Source organism: Rhinopithecus roxellana, chromosome 6, assembly GCF_007565055.1.
Source record: "Rhinopithecus roxellana isolate Shanxi Qingling chromosome 6, ASM756505v1, whole genome shotgun sequence".
In the NCBI taxonomy this organism is placed as follows: Eukaryota; Metazoa; Chordata; class Mammalia; order Primates; family Cercopithecidae; genus Rhinopithecus; species Rhinopithecus roxellana.
In genome coordinates this window covers 116,699,703-116,715,250 of record NC_044554.1, presented here as the reverse complement: position 1 = coordinate 116,715,250, position 15,548 = coordinate 116,699,703, and the positions used below count along the sequence as shown (strand labels likewise).

The window sequence follows — 15,548 nt, the reverse complement described above, 5'->3', positions numbered from 1 at the left end:
TATACTTCTGGGTCATGAAAGTTGATAGATTTATGACTACTTAGATTGTTATTTATGCATTAAAGCAGGAAAATATATTGAGAATTATGTTTACAGTGAACTTCTTTAATGCATATTTCTTAAAACATAAACATACTTTTAATGCATACTTAGTATTTTAAAACCAAACAAAACAATTATACAATTGCAGATTTGTACATACTGTCAATGACAAAAATAAAACCATTCTGGTGGCTTAAAAAAAAACACACAACCTTAACTGTGGTACAAAACTCTTATCATTAAGTCATTGTGTCTTCATTATAATACAATCTTACAGCTCCCAAATGAAAAAGATGACCCTACTTAACACACTATAACCTGGAAGGACAAAAAAGGATAAGCATAAAGATATAACTCTTGGATCTGTTATTTAACACAGAATTCAATTAAAGAAATGAGTCATTCATGCTATTCTTCCTTTCAGTATTGATGTAAAGTTCCTATCCAATGGGTTATCTTAGACTGGTATTTCCGTCAATTGAGTCTACGTATCATCCTATTTTTCCTGGGTATTTAAGTGTTGAATATCTTCTAAAAACCAGAATCAAGAAATAAAGTCACCTTTCTTCCCAGTTTGGGGGGCTAATTCTGTAAACAGATGTATACTCATTTCCAAGTACAGTATTGATACAAGTATGGAAGAGTTTAGATGCTATTAGTGTCAATCTTGAGAAGCACAGGAACCAACATTTGCTGACCCTAGATGCTTGGAGCTTGATTCTAAAATGGAACACGGGATGAGACATGATATAAAATATTCCCTATTTTAATATACTCACTTTATACTGTGAAATCTTGCAAGCTACAGAACATACAGCGCCACAATTTTATTAAGTGAGTTAAAGACTGAGAAACATTCGCTGAGAAAGTCTGTGGCATAATTCAACTTATAAGGCAGTAAGGACAGTTTTCAGATTTTTTTTCTCCTGACCCAATACAGTACAAGAAAAATCATCCATATTCTTTCTGTGTGATTTGCAAGTCTTCTACCCATGTATCAGCATGCCTATCTTTCACTGTTTTCACAATATTAAGATCGTACTGCCACATCTTTTTTGTACTTACTGTATCAGGAGCATTTTCCTGTATCATTACTACTCTACATTTTGAATGGGCACATAGATCTGAATTTATCTAATTCATACCTATTACTGATCATTTGTTTTTGTGGCTATGTTATCATAAAACTCCAAATGGACTATCAACCTATCATTGAATAACTAATGTTTTAAAAAAATACTTAAAAGAGAATTTGCTTAGTAACGTCTAAGGAATTTGGAAGATATTTTCAGATAATTTTATTTTGAAATAATGAAAGTCTTTAAGTAGAAAATCTTAGTGGAAGATAATAGGTAACAAATTCATACATCCTGAACATGGGTACACAGAGGGCTGTCAGACAACAGGTAAGGTCATAGAATAAGCATAACATCTTCATTAAGTACAAACTTTATTCAAGACATGAATAGGAACACTACACACTTGAAGAAGAATGTTTTGGACTATGGTGCCAGGCCCCGTGGGATTTGTTCCTCTATACACTTTGTGGAAAACTTTGAGCAGCAGAGCCATAAATGAACATAAGGCATATTCAATTAAGGTACCTAATTAACTTTTACTATGGCGTGGTTTTAAGATGGTAAAATATGACTATATATCATAAAAATGTCAATACAGCTGTTAGTGGAGTCTATTCTAGCAGGCTTTAATGGCTTAAAATGTTTATTTCAATTATCAACTATTGAAAACAATGTCATTATTACTTGCGTAAGGAAGATTACTTGATAGCATGGATCATTTTAGGGTGCAGCATTTCATAACTGGTTTGACAATAAAACTATATTGCTTATTCAAAAAGCAAGAATGTTATTTTTCACTTCATGTATGGTTCAGGAGCTTATAATGTGTTATTTGGTACACTTGACAGATTTCATCCATTCAAAACTGAGTACTTTTATACAAGGCACCATCAGAAGCTCTTTAAATGGAAATATACAGTATCGCCAGACACCTGTGATTTACAGTGAATTTTTTTTCAAGTTAATTTTTAAAGCACATTTACTCATTAGATACTAAAATATACACAGGCAGTAAAATAAACCTAATGAGCATTTCTGATGCATAACACCTGATGGGAAATGAATGAATCAGCTTTGACCACTGGTGCTTGGAAAAATGACCTAACGGTGTACATAATCAAAATGACATTTAAATAAATGAAACGGTAGAAAATTAAATTGTTCATAATGAGCTCCCCGGTGTGCTTTTCCCTGACAACTTATTTCTAGTATTCAGTCATGGAATGGATTATCTTTCTACAAACTTGGGGCGGGGGAAGACATGATAACCACCTTCCTCCTTTTATTTAAACTTATCTACCTTTATAGAATCAGAGCAAACACAAAATCTATTTGTGATTTCTATTACAGGAATTTTCTTCACAAAATGAAAGCACCATCAAGATAAAGGGAGAAATGACACGAAAGCAAACAAATGCCACATACATTTGGTAACTATCTGTACTTTAACTTTACTATTTGGAAATTAGTTTAATAAAAATCATTTAGTTTACCACTTTCTCGGGTCATCTTATCATTTGGAGACATAAAGGAGCTGAAATTGCAAAGCATTTAAAAGTATATCAACTCCCAGGAAATCCTTTCATATATGAAAAATATGGTGGTAAGAAAAAAAAATGGACTATTAAAATGAAAACTCCATTTTGGAAAGGCAGAATAACACCTCAGTGTTAAATATGCAGTCTCTGATATTAAAAAAAAGTAGAATGAACCCTCCCTAAACTTAGTTCCTTTCTAAGCTTTTGATGTCTTTGCAACAGACAGATGTGTGTTTAATGCAAGTGATGCAAGACGTCAATACTTTCAAAAACACTTCTAAGCTCCCTCAATATTTTAACATCTATGTGCCAGGCAGTAAATCCTTAGGGAACACTTACTTGTTTCACATTATCGCATTCATCCTCACAGGTGTTAATTTAAGCCATTGCACTTAAGCATGGCAAAAGCAACTGTTTAAAATAATGAGATGTTATTTTCAGGACATGCAAGTTTATTATACCATTAATAAAAATTAGAGTCTGTAGATGTCAGAGAGATAAATGAGGCTAACAGAAAGGTAAGATTTTTGCGGAGTAAGTAAAGGCAAGTTTTTTGTTATTTAAATACTAACTAGTGATATCAAACTAACCTTATAAAATACATACACTATCTCCCCACCTTTAAAGCACCCCTGGGGTGTAATGAGATAACTAAAGCACTGAAAAAAGAGATCTCTAAAAAAAGGACTAAAGGACAGCTACCTACTTTTGATATGATTCTCTACCAGTAAACATTTCCCAGCCATGCTATTTTCAAAGCTCAAGTCATAACCCCCAAACTTTGATTTCTTCCCCTCAAAATACTTCTAAAACCTGAACACTCAAGAGAAAAATGTTTACATAAAATAATGTATTCATATAACTGCAAAGTATGAACTTAAAGTTCTAAGAAAGATGCAATGCCCAGTACTTACTGATTAAATGTTGATGAAGACAGGGCAATAGCATTTTGGCTCCACCATTAGCTCAACTGCAACCAATTAAAGAGATTCACGCAGAATATGCAGGTGCTAAATCAGTCCCAAAAAGCATATTTTGGGGTGAGCCTATCAACTAAAATAGTAAGAAAATAAATTAGCTTGTTTGGTGGCATACAGAAGTATTAGGAGTTAAAATGAGATAAAAATCACCACAATCATTAAATGTATTTTTCACACCTATAACATAATGGTTTTTTTCCCGAAACAATCAGGCCTGGTTTTTGTGCTTTGTGTAAGGAAGAAAAAAACTATTCTCACACCAAATTGGATTGTCTCAGCATGACAATTTTTGTAACGTTAAGGAATGTAGTTTTAACCTTTTTACTCTAAATCTTAACAGAATTTCTAAATCCTAACCAAATAAATCTTGTCTCTAACACACCATAAGAGCAAAAAGATAAGATTTTGGTGTATCGCCATAGTCATTCTTTAAACGTTAAAGTGATGGTAAATTATTCAAATTATTAAAAGACAGTAATCCTCAGAAAGCTATTTGAAATATAAATTTAAAACCAGCTTAAAGAAATTTTAAGTAATGAAAAAATATGAAACACTTAACTGAAAAAAATAGATTTTGTAATACTTTCAACATAGTAGAATAATATTTTCGTATTTGGACTGGCGCTTAAAAGCTACAAATGGTTTTCTCCCACGAACTAAAAATACAGGTATAACTTAAAATTTTCCAAATGGCATCACTTTAAGATACATATTAAAAAATAATTCTACAGAATATGCATTTTTGTAGGACGTCCCAACAAGCAGCCTCGCCTGTCGGAAAGGAGGCACACATACAAAAATCAAATCCATGTACATTAAAAAGAGGTACACAAACATGAATCGAGTTGCGAAAAAGGCAACTACACAAATTCAGTGAGAAAGGGAGGAGTCTTGACTCACAGACCGAATATTTTATATAAAGACATACGCTCTATCATTCAACTGCACAGAATGGCACTTGGCCACTTCTCTCAAATCTGCTCTGGAGATTGTGGTAAAACATTCTACATACCTCCCTGAAGAAATTCTCAAAGCGAAGTCCATTTTAGAGAACAAAGTGGACTTAATTTTAGGAACTTTCTGGGAACTCGGCACAATAGGGTAATTACTACTTTACAGACGCATTTTCCGTGCTCCACCAGGGCTCTGTCCCCACGCCCCAGTCCACATCCCTTCTTTAAAGAGACTCAAACTGACAGAAACGGTGCGGCCAGCTATCCCGATTGTCTAAGTCTGGGCCGTGAATCGCCGAGCAAGACTGAACCCCCGCAAAATTACAGAAGAATCTAAAGCGCAAACAAGGTAAAGAACAAAAAAAGCAAAGGGGGGGAAGTTGGGTCGAGACCCGCCCCCACTCTCTCAACCCCACCCAAGCCTACCTCTCCTACGCTAAACCATAAAACAAAACCGAAAACGTAACATAAATACAAATTAAAAAAAGAACATCGCGAGAAAACAAGTAGGGCTCCTTTACTGTCTCCACTCCCTCTGGCCCAGTTCTCTACCCAACCTCCCGGCCCACCCCACCCCCCAGGGGTCCCGGCGCCATTTAGCTCTTCCGAAGCCGCCGCCATTTTCCGCCCCCGCTGGATCGCTGCTGTGCCTCGGCGGCCGCTCGCTTCCCTACTCTGCAGCCTAAGCCACGGGCGCCGCCCGGCCCTAAGAGGGAGGCCCTGGCCGGAACGTGCGGGGACGGCAGCTGCAACGTCAGGAAGGCCAGGCTCCGACCCCGCCCGCAGTGCCCCGGCGCCGACAGCTTGCGCCAGCCGGCTGGTGCTAGCGGGCAGCAAGGGGGCCGGACAGGCTCCACTGGGCGGAGCGGCCCTGACGGCAGTTGGGACCTGAAGGTTCCATCGCACTTACTTCCTGTTTTGGGTCCGGGCACTTTGGAAGAACCAGGATGGAGGCTCCAAAAAATACCAGGATGGAGGAAGCAGCCACGGGCGAGAGTGGCTGCAGCTGGAGTGAGCGAGCGCGACGAGCCACCGGAAACGGAGCTGCAGCCGCGCCCCGCCCCCAGCTCCCCGCACGCTGCCCCTCCCGCTCGTATGTCCCGCGGGCGGCCCCGCTCGCTGGCTGCACGCGTCACTTCCGGCTGTGTTGGGGCGCGAAAAAAGTTCTTGGGTTGGAACGTTGGTACTGGTCTGTGGCGGTGTTTGTCGACTGTCCTCTGCTAGGAAATCTCGGCACTGACTGTCCCACTGCTGATGCTATAAAAGAGGTCCTTCTGCTATGATGCAACTGTGGTTGCTCTGCTTCTGGGGACTTATGCTCCGCGTGCGGATTTTCATAGTTCCATGTGGCTCCGAGCCGAGGGAGCCGCGGCGTGGAAAGGAGGGAACCGGTGATCTCAGTGCTGAAGAAAACAGGGAGTGTGTGTCTTCATGCTTGATTTCCCTTGCCGCAGGGGCTTAAAATGAGATGTCTGGGCGTGAGAAGTCGTTCTTGATGAAATGTGGCCTCTGTGAGTGTGGTCTCGCTGTTAGACTAGGAAGATGCTATTTTGCTGTGCCCAGTTCCTCTTAAAAGTACAGATGCTCCTTGGGTTGCGATTTCGTTTTAATACCCTTATAAACGAAAAGGATAAGCCTTTGGGTTCTGTAATGTGAGCCAGCATTCTTTGAGTACTTAAGTGTCAGGTAAATGTTTTACGTGTATTAAACTCATTTAATGTTCATAAGTGCTAAGTGCATCGCTGCATTATTACAAATGAATCCCATTTTACATAGGAACCAAAGAGAAGTGAAGGAATGTGTCCAAGGGCTCCCAAGTTGGCGGTGGAATTAGAATTGAAGCCTCAGCTCCAGAGCCTGTGTTCTCAACGACCTGGTTGCAGCTCACAAAATACACTTTGGCAGTACTTTCATAACGAAAACAAATGATTACATCTAGTTTACAAATGCTTTACTTTACTGGAGGATCGACATGTTTGACTAATTTTTAAAAATAAATGTCGGAAACAGCATTTTCTTGTGTTGATAACTTTATTACTAGTTTGTGGCACTCTGCATTCTGTTGGAGTTAACCTGTATATCATTCCATTTTTTAATAAGTACATAATAATGTTTATGTAAGCAAAACTATGAGGCAGAATAGTATTGTGGTTTGGACTCGGCAGTCAGACCTGAATGTGAATCTTGGCTCAATTTATTAGTAGTGGATATGGCACTTCACCTCTTTTAGCTTTAGAAAAATGGGAGTAATAAGATCTACCCTCCAGAATATTGTAGACAACATATTTTGCATAGAACCTGACATGTATTAAGCATTAAAAATGGAAACTAATAAACCTTAAAGCCAGAAAAGCAATACAACTACTCAAAGAGCAGTTCTAATAAAGTAATAATTACATATGCAAAATTGTTGACATTAACACTGATTAGAAGGTGATTCCTAATGAGCCACATTTTTCATAAGACATAACCATATAGGATTCTTTTTGCTAAGGCATAAAATAGTGATATATAAATTATAGTCGGGCTGTCCATTCTCTTCTACTAAGTTTTAGGTCATCCTGCACCCTGCTAATTCCCCCCAAAAAGTCAAGTTTATCCTCATAACTAAATTCTCCCTTTCTGGTTGAGTTTCTTTTATAACAACCTTTTCCCAAGTCAGTTGGTATTTATTTGGGGATGACAAGTGTATTTTAATATTAATACATAATTTAAAAAAAAAGTAACGTCTCTATCCCTTTAACTTGAATAATCAATGTAAAGACTATCCATAACATAACTTGATTCCTAGAGCAATTTTCTGCAGTTATACTTCTATGTTATCCGCACCTCATTACTTAGTCAGTGTGTACCTAGGGAATGGATGAGGTTTTAAATATTATCCAAGGATTTACCAATTTAGGAATTAAATGTTTTGTAGAAAAATCATTAGAAATATTTCTATCCTAAACAATAATTATGAAAGTATTTATAGCATAGCTATGGTATTTACTGCATTTGCTAGTTAAAATTGACTTTGTTGTACTCCAGATGTTTATAACACTTTCATGAACCTCATCAGTGATTGAATGATGATGAAATTGCTTTTATGTCAGGTTGATATATTAATATAAAGTATTTCAAATACTGAGAAGCAGGTTCTCTTGTTTCATGATCATCTCATGCTAATTCAAAAAAAAAAAAAAAAGATGTTTATAAGCTTTTGTTCAAAGTAAAAGAAAAATACAATTACTGAGTAATTTTCTTTCTACACAGTCTCTGAGTCCTGTTAATACAGCTGATGGGGATTGCTGTGCTAATGGAGGAATGAATAAACTGTCCCAGTTAAGCCCACACACCAGGCTTTACCAGGTGGTCTCCTGTCTCAGATTCTTCCTGTAGGCTTCCCTCTGAACCTTAGGACACTCCATCTTACAATCCTTTTCCCGCCTTGCGTTTTGCCTGTGTGTCTCATCTCTACGATCCTTTTAATACCTCAGCTTGGTGACCACCTCTCTATGTCCACTTCACTTTTTTCTTCTTTTGTGGTAAATCTTTTTGAGAACTATTGATAGAATATTAGCCAAAAAAGTGTTTCCTTATCAAGGGAATGGAGAGCTAAGGTTTCCAATACTCCTAGCCAATAAGGATAAAAATTTTTGTTCTGTCTTTGTAATTTTGGTGTGCAAAACAAAATAAACAGTTCAGATACTTCACTAAAACAGGATAATATCCAGACCCAGACTCAAAGACCTGTTCCTTTATAATCTAGTATGGAAGAGAGAGGGATAGTATATTAGTTAACTAAGCAATAATTGCCATGTTTTATAAGTTCTGAGAAAGATACAACTTGGGTGCTCTGAACTGAAATTTTGTAGAGCTCAGAGCAGGCCTTTCTGAGAAGATACTTAAGCAGAAAGGTAAGAATAAACAAGCGTAGTAGGGGGTGCAAGGTGGGACAGCATTTGTCCAGCTAGTGTATGAAAGCATATTTGCAGAAAGCAACTGGCTTGTAAAATGTTTATAAAATGGTGAAAGCACAGTACTGCCAGGTGATAGGCTGTCCCTTGCAAATGTTAGCTGAATTTCTCAAAAAACTTTATTGTGGTAAGAAGACAACATGACGTCTGCCTGCTTAACAAAATTTTAAGTGTACAAAACATTATCATTGACTATGGCTACAGTGTTATACAGCAGATCTCTAGAGCTTATTCATCTTACTTGAAACTTTATGCCCACTGATTACTAACTCCCTATCCCCTCTCCCCAGCCCCTGGTAAACCACCATTCCACTCTGATTCTACAAATTCGACTATTTTAGATACTTAACGTAAGTGAAATTATTTAATATTTGTATTTCTGTGACTGTTTTATTTCACTTAGCATAATGTCCTCAAGATTCATCCATGTTGTCGCATGTTGCAGAATTTTCTTTTTTAAAAATTTTTTTAAATTATACTTTATGTTCTAGGGTACATGTGCATGGGTTAATGGGTGCAGCACACCAACAGTTTCTTCTTTTTTAAGACAATAGTATTCCTATTCCTCTAAGATTAGAGCTCAGTGCATGCCCAGACATAGCAGAAATGGGCCGTCTTCCCCCTTTGCCATGAGCTTTTATTTGCTAATATATGGCACAGTACCTTAACTTAGCAGACATTTAAATGTTTATTAATATTAAAGATAATTGTCTTAAGCCAGAAGACCTGGAAGCTAGCCATTTCTATTCTTTGGCAAGAACAGCTGACTACTGGAGATCACACAGTATTTTTCCAGATAGTGTTGCTACTTGGACAATTCTCGACAAAAGCAAACACATTAGCTATTTTTCAAGTGGAAAAAAGTTATTTTAACACATCACATTTTTGGTGTTACTCTAAACCTTATTGCCCAAGTCTTGTGCATCTAGATGCAGTATTTTAAGAACAGAAGCATGTCACTTTAGCCAGCAGATGTCCCTATTGTTCAGCAGTTTTGTTTTTTTCTTCTTTCCCAAGTAGTAACTTGAACAGTAAATAGAAACTTTGGGGCCTTCATTGTTAATGATATGCTGTGGCAGACCAAGGACAAGCCTCAACAGTAATAAAGCTAAAAGGATAAGGACTATACTTTGAAATCAAAATAGGAGAAAGCTCTCTAGAATTAAAAGACTTGTAGATTAATCCCCTTCCCTTCTATTCACTGTACATTTAATTCCTTTGCACAGAATATGCAGTGAAAGAGGAAGAAACAAGAAACCTCCGTAATGTTTATAACTTTCAAGAGTTTGCACATTTGTGATACACTCGCTCATTTCATTCAGCAGCTCTTCCTGAGCACCTGCTTTGGGCTGAGCACTATTTTAGGCACAGGAAGTATGATGGAGAACAAGAGAGACAAGATCCCTGCTCTCAAGGAACATATATTCTAATGGAGGAGCTTACATTATAGTAGTATAGTGCATCTTTGTGCCAAACTTGTTTGGGTAAAGTACTCACTAAATTACTGGCAACTGCCTATAAAACTTGCTTAATTACAACAACTTAATGAAGGATGAAAACAAAATATGAATCAAATTGATAGCAGCAGAAGGCAGACAAATTCCTCCGCGGATGGAACAGGTCCCAGTGAAACCTGACCTTCAAGCCAAAGACAGCCTGAAGCCTGAAAACAGGGCAGCCAGTTCCAAGTGGAATCCAGTACCCAGAGTGAGAACTTTCTCAATGACTTACAATGAATCAAATGGTGCTTTTTCCAGGCCCACCCATGGTCCAATCAGCACGCACTTCCTCCCACCCATGGGCCAGTTAACACACACTTCCTCCATTCTGAGCCCATAAAAACCCTGGACTCATCCAGGAGTCAACACTACCTGCCTACAGGTAGGAGCTACCCGCTTAGGTCTCTTCTCTGGTGAGAGCTGTCTGTTACTCAGTGAAACTCTTCTCTGGCTTGCTCACCCTCCGATTATCCATGTAACTTCATTCTTCCTGGATGTGGGACAAGAACTCATGACCTGCAGAAAAGAGGACATGAAAAGGGCTATAACACTTTCCTGGCTGGCTCACTGAGCAGTGGGCGATGACACACTTCCATTTGCTGGACTAAGGGAGTGAAGAGCAGCGACTCTTTTGGAGGCCCAGACCTTGGGATTCCCTGAGCCACAGCTGTAACACTGTAGCCCTCCTGCCTTCTGCCGGTGTTGGGCACCTGCCCCACGTGACAAGAAGTAGTGGTGGGGCTGAGCCATCCCAGGAATGGTGGGCTGGAGTGAGGCAGCTGGACTGAATGAGCTGAAACATGTCCCCACCCTGGTTCGCTGAACTGCAGGCACTGGGAAAGACAGCTGTAGCATGACCCCCACTGCCCGCCCTTGGGGACTCCACAGTTGCTGGTGACTCCCAAGTTTTCAGGTGCCACCTTGTTCCCTTCGTCCAGACGCCGGTGCCCACAGTGGAAGCCGCTTGAAGTATGCCTGGTCCAACTGCAGCCTCGCATGGAGCAGGTGCCTGTGCTGGTTCCTGGAGCTGCCTGCCCCGCTGCAGCATCCAATGTGCCTATCTGTGTACAGTGGCCAGACAAGCCGCGCTGCCACACTCACATACCCCTCACTGCTTCACGCCTGGCCCGCCATCCTCAGACATTGGAATCAAGGCTGGTAGTGCGAGCCGAGGACAGTCTGCCAGGCCAAGTGGACAGAATGAGCCCAGCGGCGGCGAGCGAAACTTAAGCAAGCAGAGGTGCTGCCGACCACAGAGGTTTCTGACTGGCGACGTGACTCCCAAAGGATCCTGTGACAAAATCACTTGGTATCATCAGATTAAGCTAAATTACTAGTATTAGAAAGGATGGGTCAATGTGTTTCTTCTTCGAAATTTCTGTTTTCATGTTTCTAGGCAAAGTGTTTTATGCACAAGAGAAACACGTGTGTCCTCTTGAATCCCCTTTGGCTGGTGTTCTCTGAATCCCTTTAATAGACATACAACGTATGTATATAAACACGGGCAATGTAGAGGTCTTTCTGAACCTGAAATTGTTAAGAGTTAAGATCTGAACCAACAGAAAACACTGCCAAACATGCTATTTCTCCTCTAAAATTATCTGAAATATCAACCCAGTCTTTTAATACCTAATTTAAGAATTACATTGTAGTAAGTTGTAGTAAATATAACTATATCAAATTAAATTCCATAGCATAGTACTTTTGTTATAGTGACTGCATCTTAAGTGGGCAGACCTAGCGAAGTCATATAATATATAATTTGTAATTTAATAAAATTAGGGCTAATAGGATTAGGAAAGGAGAGTTTCTATGGGCTGTTTAGACTTGAGAATAACCTTATTACATATAATCATATTTTGTAATTTCGGCAGTATTATATCTATTTTAGCAAACCTAGGATAAGGAAGATATGTGAATTCAGAAGTCACAGTATCTTAATGTCTTTTTTTCTGTGTTTATTTACATTTCTTAACCAGAAATATACATTTATGTAGAACTTTTGGCCTATGTTAATCCAACCTGGTGTAGCAAGACAAGGCTATTGCAGTCATCTTCTGAAATAAGGTGAAACTCCTTTCTCTATCTCTGTTGGATAAGCTCTGTTTTTGTTGAACAGAAGTCTATTTTCATATGATGCTGGAATCTTTTTTTTTTCTATTCTTTTGCCAAACAGCTGTCTGCCATGGAATCATTCTCTGAGAACACTGTTGATCTTGAGCCTGTAATAAATTTTCACAAGAATCTCCTCTGAGAAGGAACCCATGGTACTTTACCATTGTAGACCAATTGCTAGAGAAATATGTGATACAACAATGTCTCATACATAATGTTATAAATAACTGTTATTTGAAAAGGTCACACTAAATATAGTACTATATAAGAAATCCATCTCCTGCAATGGGTAAAACTGAAAATAAATCTGAAGCCTTTTACTTTTAGGGCTTTCCTATCTCTCTTTACTGCAACAATATTTGTGATAAAGTAATAAATCGAATGAAGGATTTTAGATTTCTCTTGGGTAAATGGCTTACAAGTGATGGTAGCATGCAACAAGTGACCAGGGTTTTTCTACCATTCTCATATTCACTTGGTGTTACAATGTAATATTCTTAAATCCTTTATTTATTTGAAATTTTAACTAGAAAAATAGTTGATTGTTTTTCTTTTTATTGTTGTTTAAACAAGTAAAAGATGAAATTCAATTCCAGTGAAATCTTAGAAGTCATGGATCATACCCTATAGATTTGCAAGGAATGTAACTGTTTTTCACTCTATAACAAGCTTTCAGAGTGCTTCTCACACCCTGATGGATATTCCTTTTAATTTTCTATAAATAAATGACCTTTACAGAGACTTTTAAGCATAAACTCCCCCAATAGCCTGCCTCCATCCCCATGTATTCATCTGTGCTCATTCTAAATTCCTTCCCTCTGATCCTAGAGATGTTCCTTCTCTTATTCAAGGTTAATTCCTCCTTTTGTGCTTTTGATCTTATCTCCCCACAGAACTATGCTTACTTCCTTTTATATGTTTTCAACCACTATAGTCTGATTTCTGCTTATAACATGCCATGAAGATCATTAGTGACCTCCACACTGCTAAATCCAATGAACAATTTTCTATGATCCTTTTACTTAATTTGTCAGCAACATTTGCTCAGGGAATAACCACCTCTTCCTTCTTTGAAAATGCATTTTCTAGACTTTCTGATACAATACATTGGAATTCCTCTTACTTCTTTAAACACTTTTTTGCTGGGCTGATTTTTAAATTTTAGAGTTCCTCACGGTGACCCCTAAGCCTACGTCTCTTTCTTATTCTATCCTCTTTCCCTAAGTAATGCCCTCCACTCCAATGGTTTCAATTGCCCTCTATACACTGATGACTCCTAAATTTATAACTCTGCTAATCTACTGCTCAAATGCTCTGTTCCTTAGGGAACTTCCCTATAAGGCTTGCAATGTAGCAGGTCATATTTTTTCAAAGACGGCTACAGCAGTATCTCCCATCCAACAACCTTTTTATATAATGTGACTTTGACACTCCTCCAAGTGAGAGGTGGTGGTATATGACTCCTTCCTCTTGAAACTGGACAGCTTTTATGGCAATTTTAGCCAAGTGAATATGCAGGAAGTTGTGCTATGTGACTTCTGAAAATGAACATAAAAGACCTATCAGCCATCATGTAAATATTCCAGCTGCTATACTCGGAGGAAGGCCAAACTAGCCCATGCAGAAAAGTCACACAGAGAGGCCTGAGACTATATGAAAAGAGATGAATGAGAGAGCCCTTAGCTGCTCCAGCCTCTCCTCCATATTAGTTACCTGTCACCCCATAGTAATATCAAATTGCCCCCAAATGTAGTGGCTTACCACAGAGTTTATTAACCTCAATTTTTGAGAATCAGGAATTCAAGAGTAGTGTGACTGGCTGATTTGCTTACGGACTTCTGGGAGGTTACGATCAAGATGTCAGCTGAGGCTACAGTCATCTGAAGGCTTGACCAAGACGAGAAGATCCAGTTCCCAGATGGCTCATTCACATGGCTGTTGATGAGAGGCATCATCCCTGACAACTGACTGAAGGCCTTAATTCCTAATCACATGGGCCTTTCTATAGGGCTACTTGAGTGTCCTCACAACATGGCAGCCGGCTTTCCTGAGAGAGCAAGTGATCTAAGAATGACAGAAAGGAGGAACCTGCAATGCCTTTTGTGGTTTTAGAAGTTCATATTGTCACTTCGACTTTATTCTATTCATTAGAAGTGAGTCACTGGCCGGGTGCAGTGGCTCGTGCCTGTAGTCCCAGCAGTTTGGGAGGCCGAGGCTGTGTGATCACTTGAGGTCAGCAGTTCGAGACCAGCCTGGTCAATGTGGTGAAACCCCATCTCTACTAAAAATACAAAAATTAGCCAGGTGTGGTGGCAGGCGTCTGTAATCCCAGCTACTCAAGAGACTGAGGCAGGAGAATCACTTGGACCCGGGAGGCTGAGGTTGCAGTGAACCAAGATTGTTCTACTGCACTCCAGCCTGGGAGACAGAGTGAGACTCTGTTTCAAAGAAAAAAAAAAAAAAAAAAAAAAGAAGTGAGTCACTAAGGCCAGCTGACACCCAAGGGAACAGAGATGAGACTCCACCTTTCAAAGGGATTTGTGGACACCCTCCATCCACTGTTACAGATCCAGCCATCATCTTACAACAAAAGCATGAGACACCCAGAAGTTTTTCTCAGCCTTTCCCAAAATCCTGGTCCACAGAAACTATGAACAATAATAAAATGATTATTGTTGTCTTAAGCCATTATGTTTCCAGGTAGTTTTTTTCCTAGCACTAGCTAACTACAACATAGAATCTTCTGGACTGAACTCTGAAAAATCAGAAAGTAATTCCTCATTCTCTGAGATTTCCCTCAAATATGGAGTTTCTATTATTTTCTCTCCCGCCACCCTAGGATTTTGACTCCAAGAAGGGAGTATCATATGGGGGGCTTTTCTTTGGTACCTCTTGGTACTTGTAAGTTTGTCAAAAGTTTCACTTTGTTTTGGTTGGAAAAACTGCCCTTATGTCATCAGCAGTCTCCCTGTGCTCTGGTTCATGATATAAATTCTGATCTAGGTAATCTATGCCCTTCTTTTAGTTTTCAAATGAAAGGTTTTAGAGTCTCAAAGTCCATTTTTTTCTCCATAATTCTTGGCTCTTAAAGATCAAAAGTTCTGGTTTTCAATATTATTGGCTCATATAAATTTATAAAAATCCATTAAACATTTATTTGTTCTAGTTCATATATATGTTCTTTCTCAATATAGAAAGTATCAAAGCTGCCTTTATGGGGGGAAGCATAATAGGCACAAGAACATGCAGGAAGGAGTAGCAACCAATTAATAGCTCAAAGATACTATTATGCTAAAGAAATATTTGACACATAGCATTTATATTAAGTGGTATTTGGTTTTACATAGTTACACATTTGCACAAAACATGTATATATGTTATAA

At 38.8% G+C, this 15,548-nt stretch overlaps 1 protein-coding gene and 1 long non-coding RNA gene across 5 annotated transcripts in view; one reads left to right on the top strand and one right to left on the bottom strand.

Moving 5' to 3' along the window:
• DMTF1 (cyclin D binding myb like transcription factor 1) overlaps nucleotides 1–5,696 on the bottom strand; it is a 44,577-nt gene extending 38,881 nt beyond the window's left edge. Inside the window, exons 1-2 of one of the 4 annotated variants that reach the window (XM_010370639.2) lie at nucleotides 5,503–5,665; nucleotides 3,574–3,712 (exon numbers count right to left, since the gene is read on the bottom strand). The gene's annotated coding sequence lies outside the window, so the exon portion shown is untranslated. Of the gene's footprint in view, nucleotides 1–3,573; nucleotides 3,713–4,651; nucleotides 4,934–5,502 lie in introns of those variants that run through there. The other 3 variants (XM_010370640.2, XM_010370638.2, XM_010370641.2) reach the window with 3 other exon arrangements.
• LOC104668027 lies at nucleotides 5,587–6,604 on the top strand. The gene is made up of 2 exons (XR_748759.2): nucleotides 5,587–6,278; nucleotides 6,369–6,604. It is a non-coding gene; the product is annotated as an uncharacterized LOC104668027 (long non-coding RNA).
• Nucleotides 6,605–15,548: the final 8,944 nt, after the last annotated feature.